This window comes from Panthera onca, chromosome F2 (assembly GCF_046562875.1).
Source record: "Panthera onca isolate mPanOnc1 chromosome F2, mPanOnc1 haplotype 2, whole genome shotgun sequence".
In the NCBI taxonomy this organism is placed as follows: Eukaryota; Metazoa; Chordata; class Mammalia; order Carnivora; family Felidae; genus Panthera; species Panthera onca.
The window spans coordinates 30,211,887-30,231,603 of record NC_138356.1 but is presented as its reverse complement, the minus strand read 5'-3'; the positions used below and the strand labels follow the sequence as shown (position 1 = coordinate 30,231,603).

General features: G+C 39.9%; 1 non-coding gene across 1 annotated transcript; it reads left to right on the top strand.

The window, feature by feature from the left end:
* Positions 1-988: 988 nt before the first annotated feature.
* Positions 989-1,094, top strand: LOC132664923 (U6 spliceosomal RNA). The gene has a single exon (XR_009603914.2). It is a non-coding gene; the product is annotated as a U6 spliceosomal RNA (small nuclear RNA).
* The last annotated feature ends 18,623 nt before the right edge of the window (positions 1,095-19,717 follow it).

Below are 19,717 nucleotides of genomic sequence, written 5' to 3'. Positions count from 1 at the left end.
CATTTTTTTTTAATCTTTTGGATGAATTTTGGTAAATTACATTTTTCAAAATATATTTTATCCAGGTTTTCAAAGTTATTTGCATAAAAACTTTAATGATTCTTTTTATTTCTTCTTATACTGTGGCTGTATCTTAATATTTGTGGTCTGAGGATTTTATAAGCTCATTTCCATGACCTGAAAGGTTAAAGTATTTCTATTTCTAGTTTTTGAAAAAAAATTTTTTCCATTAAAATATTATTCTCCTGGGCTTTATTTAATTCTTCTCACAACAGTCTGCATGAAAGATTTATCCAGATAATAATTCTATCCTCTTATGAATATTAAAGTCTACTTTAACTGGGTTTAAATGAAATTCTTTCCTAGAAGGGCATCTTGGTGATTATGTACTGAGTATTTTAACTGTTCAAATAAGGTCACAAGCTTTTCATAATCCTTCTTGAGAGTGCATAAGACATAGCTTATGCTATAAACAATACTTTAAGAAATTTTAAAGGATTTTATTTAACCTGAAGGAATACCAATAGAGTCCATTAAACATTTCATGAAACTTGAGATTTCATATTAATAACTTAGATTTGTAATTCCCAGTGTTTAGCTCATATATTTCAATAAACATATTCTTTTTTTTCCCACTAGACTTATATTTCTTAAGTTTATTTATTTTGAGAGAGAGAGAGACAGACAGACAGAATTTCAAGACTGCCAGCAGGGAGTCTGATGGGGCTCAAACTCAGGAACTTTGAGATCATGACCCGAGCTGAAATCAAGAGTTAAACACTTAACCAAACAGAGCCACCCAGGCGCCCCTAAGCTTTTATTTCTTAGGGGACAATATTAATATTTACTTGAAGTATTTATTTTCATTTATATAGGGAAGAGAGAATATGTCTCCCTACTTTAACAACACAGAGACAGCATGAGTTACTGCTTTCTTCTCCAGTCTTGTAACACTTGTCTACTTGTTTAAAAAAAATGTAGCAACTGAGTGCTCCATTCTCAGCACACAAACTAAAATTGGAATGATACAGAGAAGATTAGTATGGCCCTTGTGTAAGGATGAGGTGCAAAAAAATGTAGCAGTTGAGAAAACCAGGGCACTGAGAGGTTTTCTGTCTTTCTCTGGGATACAGTTAATGACTGAGCTGAGTTTAGAGCCAGAGTCCGCGTTTCTCAACTTCCCTCTCAGATCTTACACTTTAGCAGTGGAGACATATATGTGAGGTGAATCTAAGGAAATGATAATGAAAACCTGAACAGGGCATGGGAGGCTGAGCAAGGGTTGCAGGAGAATGGAAGACTGACTCCCCACAAGAGCAAAGACCCAAGGGGCAGAGAACCCCAGGAGCAAACACCCAGGACTCATCTGGAAGCTGGATAGCATTATGCTAAGTAAAATAAGCCAGACAGAGACAGGCAAGCACTGCATGATCTCACTTACATGTGGAATCTAAAATAGTCAAATTCGCGGAAGCAGACGGTAGAATGGCTGTTTCCAGGGGTGAAAGAAATGAGGAGCACAAACTTTCAAAGGGTACAAAGTTTCAGGTTACTATGTAGAGGTGATTGATGCGTTATTTAGCTTGATTGTGGTGATCTTTTCACACTGTATACATATATCAAAACATCAAGGAGTGCCAGGCTGGCTCAGCTCTTGATCTCGGAGTTGTGTGTTCAAGCCCCATGTTGAGGGTAGAGCTTACTTAAAAAAGGTCAAGTTGTACACCTTAATTATTTTTAATTTTTATGTGTCAAAGATAGCTCAATAAAGTTTAAAAAAGAAAGAAATTAGATAGCAGAGGTATGGCTGGAGCAGAGGTATATGCCTGGAGGAGGAAGAAAAAAATGAAGAAAAGAGATGGGGGAGAGATCATGAGAGTTTTTAATCCACAGTGAAGAAATGGAAAATTTTCTCCATGTGGCAGGAAGCATTAGACACATCCCTCTCAAGGGACGAGCTAGAGGTCTGGGTTTCAGGGGGTAGAAGGAAACTAACTATATACACTTTATAATGCTTGAAGTTTTTATCATGTGCATTGAGTATTTTTAAGAGAGAAAAAAATTCAAGCAAAAATTAGTCATTAAAACCAATACAACAAAGAAGGATTTATCTAAGCAGGCAACCCCCACAAAGGAAAAAGGAAGAATCATGTGTTTATCAGTGAGGGCAAACTTCAGTTAAAAGTTTCATGTATTTTTCAACTTAAAGAGGCTGCTCTCCATGTGGTTCAAAGAAGCAATTCAAGTCTGAGACCTTCTGGGCTATTTCCTCTTTTGTGTAAGGCACAAAGAAAGAAACAAGTTAGCTCAGGGTGAAACATCTCTGAGACTTGAAACAATCACTATGATTTGATAATTCCCTATTTGGCAATAATTCATGCTCCAGAAAGAGGGAGGGAGGGGGAAAGGGGGAGGGAGAGGGGGAGGGAGAGGGGGAGGGAGAGGGAGAGGGAGAGGGAGAGGGAGAGGGAGAGGGAGAGGGAGAGGGAGAGGGAGAGGGAGAGGGAGAGAGAGACTGACTCAATATCTATGATGCCATATAATCCCATTCATAAATAATAAAGACAAAGACACCTGTTAGAACAGATCCAATGAGGGAGGACAAGTTTAGAGGGGATAATTAATCGAAGTTATCCACCAAGAATGTCAGGTTTCTTGCATTTTTGTGTATAAAGTCAGTGAGTAATCCAGCTAAAAGGGCTTTACCCAAAGTGGCTGGAAAGGTGCTGAGTCCAAGATGCTTATAATGAAACACACATACCCCAAACCTAGTTGATAGTAGAGATTTTGTGATTTTTCATCTATGTGTAATAGACTGGATTTTAATAATGTCTGAGTTCTCACAGGAATTCTGGGACGAAGATATCAAGACAAAGTGAAATAAGCCATCTCCACACATAACTATTGCAAAAACCAATATAACTCAGCTTCTTCCCCTGGATTCAACGGCATGAAGATCGCCCTGTACTTTAGAATTCGTTCAATTGATACCAGTCTTCAATTAAGCAAGAAATTATACTTTAAAAACCAGCTAGCACTCATTTTTGTTTCTTTTTTCGCCACAGCATTTGCTGTCTTTTAAGTGAGTCCACAGGAAAGGAAAGGAAAGGAAAGGAAAGGAAAGGAAAGGAAAGGAAAGGAAAGGGAGGGAAGGAAGGAAAGGGAGGGAGGGAAGGAAGGAAACAAGGAAGAAAGGAAGGAAGGAAAAAACAGGGAGAGAGAAGGAATGAGCAAACCAACCACAGATCCTACAGAACGTTCTTCTGTTCTTATTTTTTTTTTGTTTGTTTCTTCTTTTATTTTCCAATACTGGTAACATTTGTTAAGAAAGTGGTAATGTATTTTAAAGGCTATTATATCTTAATATCAACTTACAATAACTCTTCCATTTCAGTTTAGGAATTTTAAGGTAGATGAATGGCCACAGCAGCAAAATTGACAGAGAAGCCTTTCAAGAGAACCAGGAACTACATCTTTAGTGCACTGGCTTGAGTTTTCTGAACATATTGATCGGGACACAAAGCAATGACAGGAATTAGTATTGTCTTTTTCCACATTTTATGGAAGATGCAAAAATGATAAAAAGTCAGCAATTTTGGGGGTGCCTGGATGGCTTAGTGGGTAGAGTGTCAGACTCTTGGTTTAGGCTTAGGTCACAGTCTCACAGTGGTGAGATCAAGCCCCGAGTCAGAGACCATGCTGAGCATGGGGCCTGCTTAAGACTCTTTCTCTCTCTTTCTCATCCTTCCTTCCTTCCTTCCTTCCTTCCTTTCTTTCTCTCTCTCTTTCTCTCTTCCTTCCTTCCTTTCCTTCCTTCCTTCCTTCCTTCCTTCCTTCCTTCCTTCCTTCCTTCCTTCCTTTCCTTCCTCTCTCCTTCTGTCTCTCTTCTCTCCTCATGATCTCTCTTAAAAAATTAAGTTAAGGGGCGCCTAGGTGGCGCAGTCGGTTAAGCGTCCGACTTCAGCCAGGTCACGATCTCGCGGTCTGTGAGTTCGAGCCCCGCGTCAGGCTCTGGGCTGATGGCTCGGAGCCTGGAGCCTGTTTCCGATTCTGTGTCTCCCTCTCTCTGCCCCTCCCCTGTTCATGCTCTGTCTCTCTCTCTGTCCCAAAAATAAATAAAAAAAAAAAAAAAAAAAAAAACGTTGAAAAAAAAAAAATTAAGTTAAAAAAGTCAGCAATTATTTTAGCTTCATGGTTAGATTTTCTGTGGTCTGTTAAGTACATCATAGTGATCGTTTTCTTCATCACCCAAGTAAAACAAGAAGGAAAATGCTCTCTAACCAACAGAAGATGAAAAAATATTTCTAAAATGTTCCTTTGGAAGAATATATTGAAACCAAGAAGCTAATGGAGAAATAAATGGGACTAAATATTACCTATAATTGTTAGCTATAGATGTCCTGATGGCCAAGTTGGTGAGTTTCCTCATTAGATTTCACACACAAAATTGATATCTTGCCCATCAAACTATGGAAAGCTGAAAGTGTAAGAAGTAAATGATTGGGGAAAGGTTTCTGTTTTGTTTTGCATTTAAATTTAAGTAGTTAGATAGCCACACTTAAATACTGACTGCTCTTTTGAATGCACAAATAAGACACTATTACATTTAAATGTCAATATCACCCTCTGAACTCTGTCATTTTTATGAATAAGTCTTTCCCTCATTTTTAGGAGCTTAGGCATTTGCTCCAAGATTCACTTTCATAACTTTTCCCATTTATCAGTAATTTACATTATTTTATTTTATTTTTTTAATTTTTTTTAACGTTTATTTATTTTTGAGACCGAGAGAGACAGAGCATGAACGGGGGAGGGTCAGAGAGAGGGAGACACAGAATCTGAAACAGGTTCCAGGCTCTGAGCTGTCAGCACAGAGCCTGATGCATGGCTCAAACTCACGGACCATGAGATCATGACCTGAGCTGAAGTCAGAAGCTTACCCGACCAAGCCACCCAGGCGCCCCAGTAATTTACATTATTTTAAATTATTTGTGAGATTCTGACCAAATCTTATGTTTACAGGTGACTATTATTCAATAATGGCAAAAATTGAAATTTTCCCCCCAAGAAGTTTCTAATTAATTTCATGAGTGTTTCCAGCTCACTGCCCTGGATCTCAGTAACCTCATCCATAAAATAAAAAGATTTGGATGGATAATATTTAAGTATAATTCTGTTCCTCAACTATCATTCTTATATTTATATAGTTTTAATGGACTGGTTTTTTTTTCTAACTTAGTGATCTAATTTAATCAGCACCTGAAGAAAGACTTCAACATTTATGATGTTTCAGTATCAAATCTCCTGTAATTATATCCCCATTTTTCATGTTATTTACTTTTGATTGAGATAAAATTGGCATGTAACATTATATTAGCTTCAGATGTACAACATAATTTGATATGCGTGTATACTGCAAAATGATCACAGTAATGTGTCATTAACATCTATAACCATACATACTTTTAAAAACTATTTATTTATTTATTGTCAAGTTAGCTAACACACAGTGTAGTCTTGGGTTCAGGAGTAGGTTCCCATGATTCAGCACTTACATACAACACCCAGTGCTCATCCCAACAAGGGCCCTTCTCAATGCCCATCACCTATTTTCCTCACCCTCCTAACCACCACCCCCATCAATCCCATACATATTTTTCTTGTGATGAAAACTTTTAAGATCCACTCTCTTAACAACTTTAAAATATACATGGAATATTATTAGCTATAGTCCCATGTTTTTTTTTTTTTGGTTTTTTTTTTTGTTTTTTTTTTTTTTTTAAGTTTTTTTTTTCAACGTTTATTTATTTATTTTTGGGACAGAGAGAGACAGAGCATGAATGGGGGAGGGGCAGAGAGAGAGGGAGACACAGAATCGGAAACAGGCTCCAGGCTCCGAGCCATCAGCCCAGAGCCTGACGCGGGGCTCGAACTCACGGACCGCGAGATCGTGACCTGGCTGAAGTCGGACGCTTAACCGACTGCGCCACCCAGGCGCCCCTATAGTCCCATGTTTTAAATGACATTTTCTGTTTCCATCTGTTGGACCACAGAGGATATTTCCTTTGGATGATCCATAAGTTGGCCAAATTGGTGAATTTTAATTATCCAAAGTGTTTCTCTGTCTCCATTGAGGCAAAGCTTATTCACTCAGTTCTAACAGTTACCAAAAGAGAAACATCTATGCTTCAGAAGGTCCAAAGGAGAGCACCCAAAATGTTAACAGTGATGTAGAGATGACCTTCGTGTAAATATGGATAACAGAGTTTAGGAATCAATGCAGAAAGATGATTTGTGAATAGTTAGATTTGGTAATTTGTTTAAAGTTAAATAACTAAAGCTGATAATCACAGGAAGAATACATGAGCGGTGAGTGCAACCATTCAATAACAATAGCATGATATTGGGCTGCCTGGGTGGCTCAGTCAGTTAGGCTACCGACTGTAGGTCATGGGACTGAGCCCCATGTCAGGCTAGGTGCTGACAAGGTGATCCTGCTTAAGATTCTCTCTCTTTCCCTCTGCCTCTCTCCCCTGCTCACTCTCTCTCTAAAATTAAAAGAAAAAAAAGCATGACATTGAGAGGGAACCTCATTACACAGAGTTAATTCCACTTAGTGCACCCCTATCTAGTTCCCATTCCATAACCAGAACCCTCAGGGACCTTTAAGTTACTTCTTATCCAACATAAAGCCAGTTACATTAGAAGCAGGAGGCAATGCTGAAGCTCAAATGTAGGGAAATTGGAAGGAAGAATTACATTACACAACCCAGACTAACACTTGACTTCCAAACTGTGGCATGGCAAATAACGTAGTCTGTCCCCCCAGTATTTGTTCTCCCTTTATCATAATTGAGATAAAGTGCCAAAAATGGAAAACTCCATTTTTTTTTTCTGGGAAGATAGTTTAGGAAATTAAAAATGCATTTCCCAGTCTCCCTTGTTGTTTGGTGTGGTCATAGGATCATGACCATGTTTTGGCCAATGACATGTAAGTGGAAGTTTTCTCTGACAGCATCTCTAGTACTCCTTATGAATGAGCTCGGGCACCCCTGTTGCCGTCTCATCCCTTCCTCCTTTCTGCTTCCCGGAACACAAATGTGATGTCTGTACCTGAGGGTAAGGGCACACACAAGTGAAGGTAACCTGGTAAACTAGGATGAGGCTGGGTCCCTGAGAACACCATGGATCAGTGCTACCTTATCAACCCTGCATTGCATACCCCTGAACTTTACTTGAAAGAAATGAAGTTCTATCTTGGTTAAGCCATTGGTTTTCCAGGACCCTAACATGTAGTGAAATCCAGTCTCAACAAATATGGGTGGCAAGTCAAAATATAACAGAATTTTGTAAAAGGCTTATATAAAGCTGGGGTGACAGATACAAAACTGGGCTCTGAAAGTAACTAGAAAGAGTTCTAAGTTGCTTCTAATCTTCCTGGTTGAGAGCCAGAAGCTCAATTGCCATCCCACAAACCATCCCTGTGGTCCTAACAGGGAGTATAAGCCTGTTCCGGATGATCATAGATCTGACTTAATGTATTAATTCCTATTAATTTCTGAGAACTTTATGCAGAACATCCTGATAGCTAAGACTAATGCCCCAGACCAACCAAAATACATAAGTAATTCTAATCAGATTAAAATTCTTCATATTTATCTCAGAAACTATTTCCTTTCTAGGTGATTCTATCTATGAATGAATAAAACACCTGTGAAAGACTGCTCCCCCTGGGTATAGGGGTAAAAATTTGATGACTGTTTTGATTAAATCATTCTACCTCAGTGTTCCACTGACATACTGTTACTTACTCCTATTCAGGAGGTTGTGGAATTTTCCAACACTTCTGTATCAATTTGGATCTGTCTAACTCTTACCGTTGGACATTGTTTTCCATTTCCTAAATGGATCAGAGATCTCCATCATTTATATAGATTTCTTTTATTCACCCAAGGAATTTTGACAAAATAAAAATAGTTCACAAACATTTAAAGTCTCTCTTCCTTACAACCCCTATTGTCATTTCTCAGGTCAATAGTACAAGGAAGCTTCCTTGAATATTTCAGGATATCCTTTCTTCTCCTAGTATTTTGTTCTTACATGTGGAAGGCAGCTTCCTAGCTTAGTGTTGCCTGTACAAATCACACTTTGTGCACTTACATGCAATTAATCGAGATGTTTTCTTATATCTCCTTTTAAGCAACACCATCTCATTTCTGGTCTTGTAGTCACTAACTGTAATTTTTTTTTTTCATTTTTATATCACACACTAATGACGTTTTCCCATTTCTCATTTCAATAACTTACTTGCCTTTACTTGGCATTAATTTATTAACTGGCCACACTATGTACCATTGCTAGTGGGAATGAAAAATGATGCAGCCACTGGGGAAAACAATTTAGTAGTTCCTTTTAAATTTAAACATGGAGCACCATATGACCCAACAATACCACTCCTAGGTATTACCCAAGTGAAGTGAAAACATGTCCACACAATCCCATGCATGATGACAGCATTAGTGGTCATAGTAGCCAAAATGTGGAGACAACTGAAATTTCCATCAACTGATAAAAGGATAAACAAATGTTGTATATCCATACAATGGAATATTATTTAGCCATACAAAGCCATACAAATATTATGTAGCCATGAAGGCTACAATGCAGACAAGCATAGAAAACATCATGTTAAGTAAAAGAAGCCAGATACAAAAGGTCATATATTGTGATTCTATTTTTATGAAGTGTCCAGAATAGGCAAATCTATAGGGACGGAAAGTAGATGAGAAGTTGCCAGGGGCTTGGGAAGGGATGTGAATGTGAATTTAGAGAAACAGAGTTTCTTTTTTTACTTAAAAAAAATTTTTTTAATGTGTATTTTTGAAGGAGAGAGAGAACATGAGTAAGGGAGGGGCAGAGAAAGAGAGGGAGACACAGAATCCGAAGCAGGCTCCAGGCTCTGAGCTGTCAGCACAGAGCCTGAAGCAGGGCCCAAACCCTCGAACCTTGAGATCATGACCTGAGCTGAAGTCGGATGCTTAACTGACTGAGCCATCCAGACATCCCTTTTTTTATTTTTTATTTTTTAAAATTTATTTATTTATTTATTTTTGAGAGAAACAGAGACAGCACAAGTGGGATAAGGGCTGAGACAGAGGGAGAGACAGAATCCCAAGCAGGCTCTGTGCTGTCAGCATAGACAGAGCCCTTTGTGGGGCTCGAACCCACGAAACCAAGAGATCATGACCTGAGCTGAAACCAAAAGTCAGAAGCTCAAACAACCGAGCCACCCAGAAATAGTTTCTTTATAGGGTTCTGATAATGTTCTGTTATTAGATAGTGGTGATGGTTGTACAAACTTGAAAATGTATTAAAAACCACAAACTGTAAATTTAAAAAAAATAGGCTTATGTATATTATGTATATAAACTTGACATCTCACTAACTAGAGACATTAAATCTGAGAAGGATAGGAGATGAGGGATTGGATAAGAAAAATAATCTGATAAGGTATCATGTCATCCCAAGCAGAAAGAAAAGGAAATCTTCCAAGTTGCCCATCTCTTCCTTCTCAAGCCCCGTTCCTCCTGAAGCTACAATGGGAAAAGGAAGCAGCATGTATGTGGCAGGTATCATAGAGTATGTAGCAATCACGGGTTACACCCAGATCTGTCACTGGAGTAGAAAAATTCAGGATAATCACTCCAGGCTGGTTAGTGAAAGTTATAGAAGGGGCAGAAAAGGGAGGAGGAAGAGGGGTATTTGCCAGCTGGAATGAATAATGAGCTGAGGTTCGTACAATAGCTTAGCCCTTACACATCTCATTCCAATCTACCCCAAAAAAGTTTGCTAGACGACAGAACCGTTCCACCCCTCTTGTTCTGATGACCCCTATAGCGGGATCCCTTGAGCTGAATTTGCACATGCCCTTCAGTTTCAAGCTTTGAGGTTATAATACAAGAAATCTTCTCGTATCAGCCCATGCAGGGCCGACTGGCATTATTCCAGAGAGCAACAAGTGCCAGCCTGCATTAAGAGCAACAGCCCATTCCTTTGTATCTGAGAGGCATAATGGTCTGACAGGAGGAAATGGAGAACCGTACTGTGCAGCCAGGCAACAGCGGTCAGCCGGCTGTGCTGAAGGTGAAGCTGCAGCCACCGCCAACAGATGCCGCCGCCTGGCCCCGCCGCCAACTGGGTGCCTGGACCAGACCCATCACCTGTGTCATCTCTGCTGCTGCTCCTACTCCCTGAACAGTGGGCTGGCCATCTTCCCAGCCCACTTGCTATTTGCCCCAAATGCTGCAATCTGTGGAGATGCTGAGCTCTTTCCATCTAGGCAGTGAAATGGGAGCAACCTCTTTCCTCATCTCCGCTCTGTAGATCTAGGGCAGAGGTGGGCAGTTTCCATCTTTCATTTCACAGCTTGGCAGCTACACGAGGCAACTTGGCCCTTGAGACAAGCAGTCCTAATTCTGCCTCCTCTGGGCAATTTACATTACTTTTTTTTTTTTTTTTTAATGTTTGTTTATTTTTGAGAGAGACAGAACACAAGCGGAGGAGAGGCAGAGAGAGAGGGAGACACAGAATCCAAAGCAGGCTCCAGGCTCTGAGTGGTCAGCACGGAGCCCAACGCGGGGCTTGAACTCATGAACTGTGAGATCATGACCTGAGCCGAAGTCTGGCACTTAACCGATTGAGCCACCCAGGTGCCCCACGTTACTAACCTTTTTGATCCTCAGATCCCTTCTGTATAAAATGGTAATAATAATACCTAATTCAAAAAGTTGTGTGGGTTCAAGGAAGACAACTTCCGCAGAGTACCTGGCACAGACAGCACTGGCTCACTGTCTGTTTAGAATAGATGTTGCCATTGTTACTGATGCTTTTGTTTGTATTTTTAACTACAGAGTCTTAAGAGACAAAGGTAGGCAAATCCACTAAAAATCGGTTCTTGAAATAATCAATTTGTAGAAGGACCAAAATTTACAAACTGCAATTTTCACCAGTTTTAATACTAATATTTGATTTTAATTACACGTAATCAAATATATTCTTTTGTATATTGGCCAAACTAAACTTGGGGGCCACCTGATAAAACAATCCTAATTGAATGTTAAAATGGTAGCAAGTCCCAAATTCACTAAAAGTACCAATATGAACCACATTTTCCATCAACGATTTTGCCATTCTGTATGTGACTATTTTTTGAAAATTTAACCACATTTAGGATTATTTTACCAATTCCTCAAATGGCATGTCAAACTTAATTTAGATTTTTAGCAAGTGATTTTTAGCTAATTTAAATTTTAAAACTCAGAAAATTCAAATTTTACTTAGAATTCATTTATAATTAGCATTCAGTTGAATTTTCATTAAATTAAAAATTTAAATTTAATTTACAGGTCATCTGAAATAAATCAGAATTATCCAAGAGTCCTATCAGAGATAAAATGCTGACATTTTGGTTTCTTTCTTTTCTATTTTTTTTTTTTCTGATATTTTGGTTTCTAACAAGAATTTCAGAAACAGAAAATTGGGTAGCAATTTGCAAAAAGTTTCAACTTAAAAATATAAAACTTCTCAAATCAACAGGAAGAAAGCAAGGATACTTAGAAGGGAACTTAAAAATATAAAACTTCTCAAATCAACAGGAAGGAAGCAAGGATACTTTAATGGATTGGATGATTTGTGATTAATCTGCTATTTAAATTAATTTGATATTTAATCATGATGTAAAATTATAAGGGAAAGATAAGAAAACTACTTAGAAACCCGAGAAATATGAAAATTTAGATGCTAAAATGTTAGTAAAATGAGAATGATGTTTTAATTTTTTTTTTTAATTTAATTCCAGTGTAGTTAACATATAGTGTTACATTAGTTTCGGGTGTACAATGTAGTGATTCAGCAAGATGTTTAAAATTATGAAACAAAAATAAATATAAACTGAAATTTTTCCACTTGAAATGCTAAATATATACACTTTTATTTATTTATTTTGAGAGACAGCATATGAGCCGGAAGGAGCAGAGATGGGGGTGGGGGGCGGGGAGGTGGGGGTGAGAGAGAGAGAATGCCAAGAAAACACAGCGCTGTCAGCACAGAGCCTGATCCAGGGCTCAGTCTCACAAACCATGAGATCACGACTTGAGCCAGACGCTTAACTGACTGAGCCACCTTGGGCACTTGACTGAGCCACTGAGGCACCTTGAAATGTTTGAATGTGAAATGTTAATTGCGCTCAGAAAAATGTATGTAACCATCATAACTATATTTGGACATTTTTATAAAAGTTGTTAAGCCATTCCTTTTAAACTGTTACTTCTTGGCACGCTCATCTAGGACCCCTGTAAGGAAAGGGAACTCAGTGATTTAAATGCCTCTAAATTCTGCCTCTTTCTGAATGACTTGGAGGGGGACGCGCTGCAGCCCCATTCCTGGGAAGCGTCGTGGGAGTCGTCCTAAAATAAGAATATTCAGAGCCTACTGGACTGTAGGCAATTAGACCTACTCCTTCCCGCCACCTGATGGAATGCCTCTTTGTGTGCCTTACAGTGCCACATTGTCCCCAGGGTCTGACTCTCAGGAATTCCTCCTGTTCTTCCAGGAAGTATAGCCTAACATTAGGAAGGAAGCCGCTGGGCTGAGCCTTGTTCAGCCGTCACTCCCCAGCTCCTAGTCAGGAAATGAGGAAAGAATTAGTTGCCAAATGATCAAACTGACAAAAAAACAAACAAATTTACTGATTTACCAAAAAATAATAAAATTAATAAAATTAAATAAAATGATTTTACCAGGTTTAAATGTAACGGCTTAACAACTTCTTAAAAAATGTCCAAATAGGGTTACTAATGATTTAAATACACTTTTCAGGACATCTGGGTGGCTCAGTTGGTTAAGTGTTTGACTTTGGCTCAGGTCATGATCTCACGGTTCATGGGTTCAAACCCCACATTGGCTGTCTGCTGACAGCTCAGAGCCTGGAGCCTCCTTCGGATTCTGTGTCTCCCTCTCTCTTTGCCCCTCCCCTGCTTGTGCTCTGTCTCTCAAAAATAAACAAATTAAAAATATATTCTTTTCCAGGAGCGCCTGGGTGGCTCAGGCAATTAGGTACACAACTCTTGATTTTGGCTCAGATTGTGACCTCTGTTTGTAAGATTGAGCCCTGAGTTGGGCTCTGTGCTGACAATGCAAATCCTGCTTGGGGTGCTTTTTCTCCCTCTCTCTCTCTGCTCCTCCCTTGCTCGTGCGCATATGCTCTCTTTCTCCCTCTCTCTCTGAAAATAAAGAAATAAACATTAACAGAAACAAACTCTTCTGAACATAGTGTGGTATCCTTCCCATGACAGAGATCTGTGTGATGAGCAGGCCTGCCCCATGTAAGAGTGAAAGGCAGAAGCTGAAACACAAAAACCAGAGTCACAGAATCCCTTCCAAGGGAGTAAATGGAGGAGAAACTGGAAAGGTGTGACAGAAGCCAAGAACGTAAGGAGGTGAAAGGCAGTGACTGGGAGCCAGAGATGAGATGCTAAACAAGGTCAGTGGAATAGGATGAAATTGGAGTTTGCATGAATTCCAGGGCCTGGGTGGGCTAACACTCAGCATAACAGTGGTTTCTTGCAGGGACTGGGTTGGTTTAAAGATGGGTGAGTAGAATTCGTGTGTTTTCTAGAGCCCAGCCGTGAGATTTTTTCCCTCTATCCATTCACACATCGGCTGGGCAGCCATACTGGGATCTCATTTCCCCTTTACTGAGTGCCTTTGACGTCCACCCAGAGGAGGGGCAACAGAAGCATGCGCTTAGGGATCTGGAATCAGAATGGTCTGGGACTCTCCGGAGGCATTTATGGTTTGTGAGACTTTGCAAAATTTACCTAACTTCCCCGATGGTAGGCATCTGAGACATAGAGATAATTGTACCAACTTCATAGAGTTACTGAGATGAGTATGTAGAATCAGACATGCAAAGTGCTAGGAATCATGCATGATGCTTAATAATAATGGTAGCAACCCTCTTGCCTATAAAAACCACCCCCTTCCCAAGTTGACTTTCTTTCTTACCCTTGGTATATCTGACCTGACCACACTTCCTTCAAGAAACCTGATCTCAAACCTAGAAGTGAAACCCTGGGGTTGAGTTATACATGTTACTCATGACCGAGTGAGTCCTTGTGGCTTGCTGCTTTATCTGAGTCATTTGTACTTATATGCGCTACGACTGACACACAGATAAGATTAAGCTTTAAAATCTCCTTATTTTCACAACATAAAAGCTAGCTTATGGGTCATTTCTTACCATTGCTCCAATTTTACTAATGTCTTATGATTTATAATTACTAACCATGGCAAATTCTTATGGTTGGAGGCACATTAAAAAAAAATTGCTGCTGAGGGCCTAGCCAGCTGATTCGGCTAAGGCAGTTGTTCTTCTCCTCTCTTCTCTTCTCTTCCTTTTTTTGTTTTTAGAGAGGGGAGTGAGAGATCACGAGTGCAATTGGGGGAGGAGCAGAGAAAGAGGGAGAGAGAGAATCCCAAGCAGGCACCGTGCCCAGGGCAAAGCCCAACGTGGGGCTCAATCACATCACCCCACAACCATGAGATCATGACGAGACACGAAAAGGACGCTCAACCAACTGAGCCACCCAGGCACCCTGGCAGCTGCATTTCTGAAACATATGTTGCCAGAGATCACATCCTTCATGAAATCATTATGAACATAATAATTTTATAGGAGTTTGTAAAGAATCATTCTCTACAAATACCCTGAAAGCTTATTTCCCTTAATGTCTTTTCAGCCTTTTATTCAGTTACTTAGTTATAATCTCTAACCTAGAAACAGGGACTCCTTGAGAAAGCATGTGGGTCCTTATCACATTGGCGCAGTATTTCCCAATGCAACATTATCCCAGTCCCTGACATGCCCAAGGCAAATTGTGTTGAGTAATGTGTACCAAAGGTTGTGTGCACGAGATTTCTCTCGACGGGTTTAATTTACATGCACTATATAAGAGATTTCCCAATATTTAGGACCTCCATGAAGTGAGTCGAGACATAAAATCATTGGGAGCATCTGCACAGAGAATGAAGAAATCAGAACGGTTCTCCTTCAGAATACGGAGAACTTAGAAATGGTTGTTTTTGAGATGCCATGTACACACAGTTAAGGGAGAAGCCTTTCCCTGTGACAGACGTTTAAAAAAAAAGAAGTGCAGTTAGAGAGAGTGCCTTCCTGCCTGGGGTCAGGGAGTCAGAAGCTGGGACAGAGAACAGTACCAACATTTCCCCACTCATACTTCACTGTCATGAACGGTTTCCCTGGCCCAGGACTTCCTCATGCTGTTTTCTGCACTGTCCTCTGAGGAGAAATGCGCTTCCTCACTCTGAACATAAATGCAGAGGGGAGAGGAGCAGAAGGGCTGCTCTTTTGGCTACACGAAGCACTCTCATTTTCTGGAGTAAAGGGATCATCATTTTCTGAATATTAATCTTTTAAAGTTTACTTCTATTTAACTGGCTTCCAAAATAGGTTTGAACTAGATGGTTAACATGAGATGGCCTAAATACCATTTTGCAAAGGGAGAATTCAGGAACATGGAAGTTAACTTTGCTTACCTAGTAAGATTCGCAGCAAAGGCAATCGTTCCAAGAGTTTAAGTTCAGAAGCGGGGCACGATAGTAACTCCAACATTCAGTCTTATCTTTTGCCTTTTTCTTTCCCTTTTTTTTTTTTTTTTTTTTTTTGGAATAGACGTAAAGTCATAATGTGAAGGTAATAAAAGGCTCTGTTGGAAAATTCAACAGCACTTACTGAATATCGGTGATACTCTGTAAGTAATTTAGCACTTTGTATCTAATTATCCCAAAGTGCCTGCCTTTTGATATCATAACACAAATGTATAACGCTTTTTCGGTTAGCCTAACAGATGACAGAGGCACTTCCAAATTAAAGATGTTAAAATGGCAATTCAGAAGAAACAGGGTTAGGCCGCCCTGTATCTCCTTGGTGGTTGTTACCAGGAAACTAAGTACCTGCTTCAGGCTTAAGATCACCGAGGGGGCGGGGCCAAGAGTAAAGGAAGAAACGGTGGTTTCAGTTTGCGAACACTCATCCATAACACCCTCCCCAGTCAGCATGGCCACGTCTCCCCTCCACATATACTTTGTTTTGCATACTTCCTGCTAATTGATTGAGAGCTAACTAAGATTTAGACCCAGAGGCCAGCAGCCATTTTAGCACACATTGCACAGGACTAGAAGTATCACAAGGTGTCATATTTGCATACCTTGAAGTTGAATAAAAGAAGAGCAGGATCTAGATAAACGAGCATTTAAAAAAAAATTACCTCTGAAGTTATTCACTTGGTTTCTAATGCAAGTTAATCTCCCTCTGTTTTATTTGTAGGTGTGGGAGGTCTAGCCCAGAGCCAACAGGCAGAGCTTTGTGAGAGCGCTTGCAGTGTCAGCAGTGAGAGCCGCTTTCTGCCTCACTGCCCCGGCCGCCCAGGAAGTCAGGACTGGCTCCTGTTTGGATCAGGCCATTTTGCAGCCTTGCTATTGGCCTGCAGCGCAACTCGCTACTGCCATGGGACAAGCCTGTGTCCTGTTGGCTGGCCGGTACCTGGTGTCGAGAATCCTCCATTCACTATGCAACTGGGTCATCAATTTTACTCCCTGACACAGCAGGCAGCTCTGGACATCTCAGCACATTCCAGGAGGAAAAAAAAAAAAAAAAAGAGTAAGTTTGAAAGATCATAAAGGATTTTTTTTTTTTTTTTTTTTTTTTTTTTTTTTTTTGTATAGCTCTTAAGCCCATCTGCTGAAGGCCACGGAAATTTCTGTGCACACACTCAGGGAGAAAAAGAGATAAAGAGCAAATCATCTTTCTTTTAGAATAGGAGGGAAATCACACGCTGGGTTGCAAAGATGCTTAACGAAGTAGCCAGGCCTCTTGTAAGCTGATGCTTTTTGAAATAGAGAATTTCCAAATGCAAAGCTTTCCTGACGTTAAGATTAATTTCTTCTTGCACGCCCGTGCATTCTGGTTGTGTCATATTTCCTGGGTAAGACCTGGGGCACACTCCAAAGTTGAAGCTTGCCCAAAGAAACTTTAGTACATCCCGCCCCCCCTCTCCCCACTCTCTCCAGACTTTGGAAAGAAAAGGATTCAGTGTTATTTTTTCATCCCTTGCCAACCATGGTAGATAAAAGTTTATTTGAGGCAATCGTATCTCCCCCTTAAATCAACAGAAGTTTAATTTGATGCGGATGGAGCGCAGAGACACATTCATTTCCCGACACCGAATGTCTTACATGAAATAGCCCAGAGAAGTGCTAATCTGGGTCCAAAGAAAAAATAACCCATTTTATAATAAAAGGATTGTACCTAAAGAGTATTCCAACACAATATTTACACTCCAACCGAGTCTTATTTCCTCTGACTTTCCCGAGCCAGCTGTCAGCTGGTCAGCCTCAGGCACTGGCCCAGGATCTGACCCCTTTGAGACCTAGATTCCTTCTAGATTCCTTCTATCCCTCCTGAGGGTCTGGGAAGAAGAGGACAAGAACGCTCCCAAGCTGTCCTGTGTGTGCTGAAAAACTTCCCAGTGACAGGATAGACTCCCTCCTTCCTTCCAGCCCCCACTTCGCCTCCCTCAGCCTTTTCTCTAGCTCTTCTCCAGACGATTATATGCAGAGCAGTTGACTGCAACATGGCTGTTACCACCCAGCAAGCGTTTCACATAATTTCTGGTTATAAATAAAACTTGCTCCTTTGTGAGCAGGGAACTGAAAGACAGATTGGGGGGTAATCTTAATTTACTGAAACTGTTTAATTAGCAATCCTGTATAATGATGATGGTGGGACTTTAGACTCAGCCTGAGTCCACATTCTTTCTCACTATTAATAGCTACAGAACTTGACTTCCATGGAACTGTCCAGTCTCAGCTTCCTCATGCGTAAAGTGAGAATAATTCAAGAATTAAATGAGATAATCTGTATAAAGATTTTACTCTGCTCCTGACACACGTAATAATGCTTTAATAGGGGCGCCTGGGTGGCTCAGTCGGTTGAGCTTCCGACTTCGGCTCAGGTCATGATCTCATGGTCTGTGAGTTCCAGCCCTGCGTTGGGCTTAGTGCTGACAGCTCAGAGCCTGGAGCCTACTTCGGATTCTGTCTCCCCTCTCTCTCTGCCCCTCCCCCACTGATGCTCTGTCTCTGTGTCACAAATAAATAAACATTAAGAAAAAAAATATTTTTTTAGATAATGCTTTAATAAATGTTAGCTGTCATTGTAAAATTCTAAACTTATGAAGCCTCCCTACCAACAATATCATACTTAAGGACCAAAAATTACTAACAATAGCAAAATCCTCAAGTTTGGGAAAACAGATTGAAATGAAGGGATGAATTCTCTAAATAAAACAAAGGTGTTAAATAGCAAAGCCAATACTTTTCAATGAAAGAACTTTATGTTTTGCAATAAACATGAAATTAGGAACTTAGAATTAATAAAGGTCCGACCTCAGGGCATAGTATTTGCAGCCTTGGTGTTGTCATTTGAGCCTAGTAAAATCCTTGACCTTCTCACAAACCAAGCTGTTCCTAATAATGAAGCATTGTTGAACATGCTTTCTGGTCCCCAGAAAAAGATATTCTAAATTACGAAGTATTACTCTTGATTGATAACAAGCATCCTCCCTGTTATGGGTTGAATTAAGTCCCCCTAAAAGATGTTTAAACCTTAACCCCCAGTACCTCAGAATGCAAAGGTCATTAGGGTGGACATGACTTCTGTACTTATATAAAGAGGAGATTTGGACACAGAGACAGACGCACACACATAGAGAGCACCATATGCATATGAAGGTGGAGATCCAGGTGATATGCCAACGATTGCCAGGAAAGCTGGCAAAGAAGCTGAGAGAGAAGCAAAGAACAGATTCTCCCTCTAAGTCCTAACGAGGAACCAACACTGGTGACATCTTGATCTTGGGTTTTTAGTCTCCAGAACTGTGAGATAATAAGTTTCTGTTGTTTCAGCCACTTTGTCTTTGTCATGGCAGCTCCAGCAAAATAATATTCACAATGATCTCAACCATGATTATATTCAAAACTATATTGATCATATTGAAAATTATATCAAAGACTCACATATTCCCAGCCCTAAGTACAAACAAATACATGCTTTTAAAATTCCACCTGTTTTCCTAAACTATTGCAGCTGCTGTTTTCCTAAACTACTGCTGCAGCCTTGACCTCTTTTGTGGCCACTGCATTATTTCATTGTGCTTTGGTTTGTTTTTTTATTTTTTTTTTTTTTGAGCATAGTTGGCACACAATGTTACATTAGTTTCAGGTGTACAACATAGTGATTCAACATCTCTCTGTGTTATGCTGTGCTCACCACGGGTATAGCTACCATCTGTCACCATGCAATGATATCACCATATCATGGACTGTGTTCCTTGTATCTTTTATTCCTGTGATTTACTCATACTGTAACTAGAAGCCTATACCTCTCAACCCTCTTCATCCATTTTGCCCATCCCCAAGCCAACCTTGTTCTCTGTATGTATAGGTCTGATTCTACTTTTTGGTTGCTTATTCATTTATTTGGGTTTTTTGTTTTTTTTTTTTTTTTTTTTTTTTTTAGATTCCACATATGAGGAAAATCCTATGGTATTTGTCTTTATCCGACTTATTTCATTTAGTG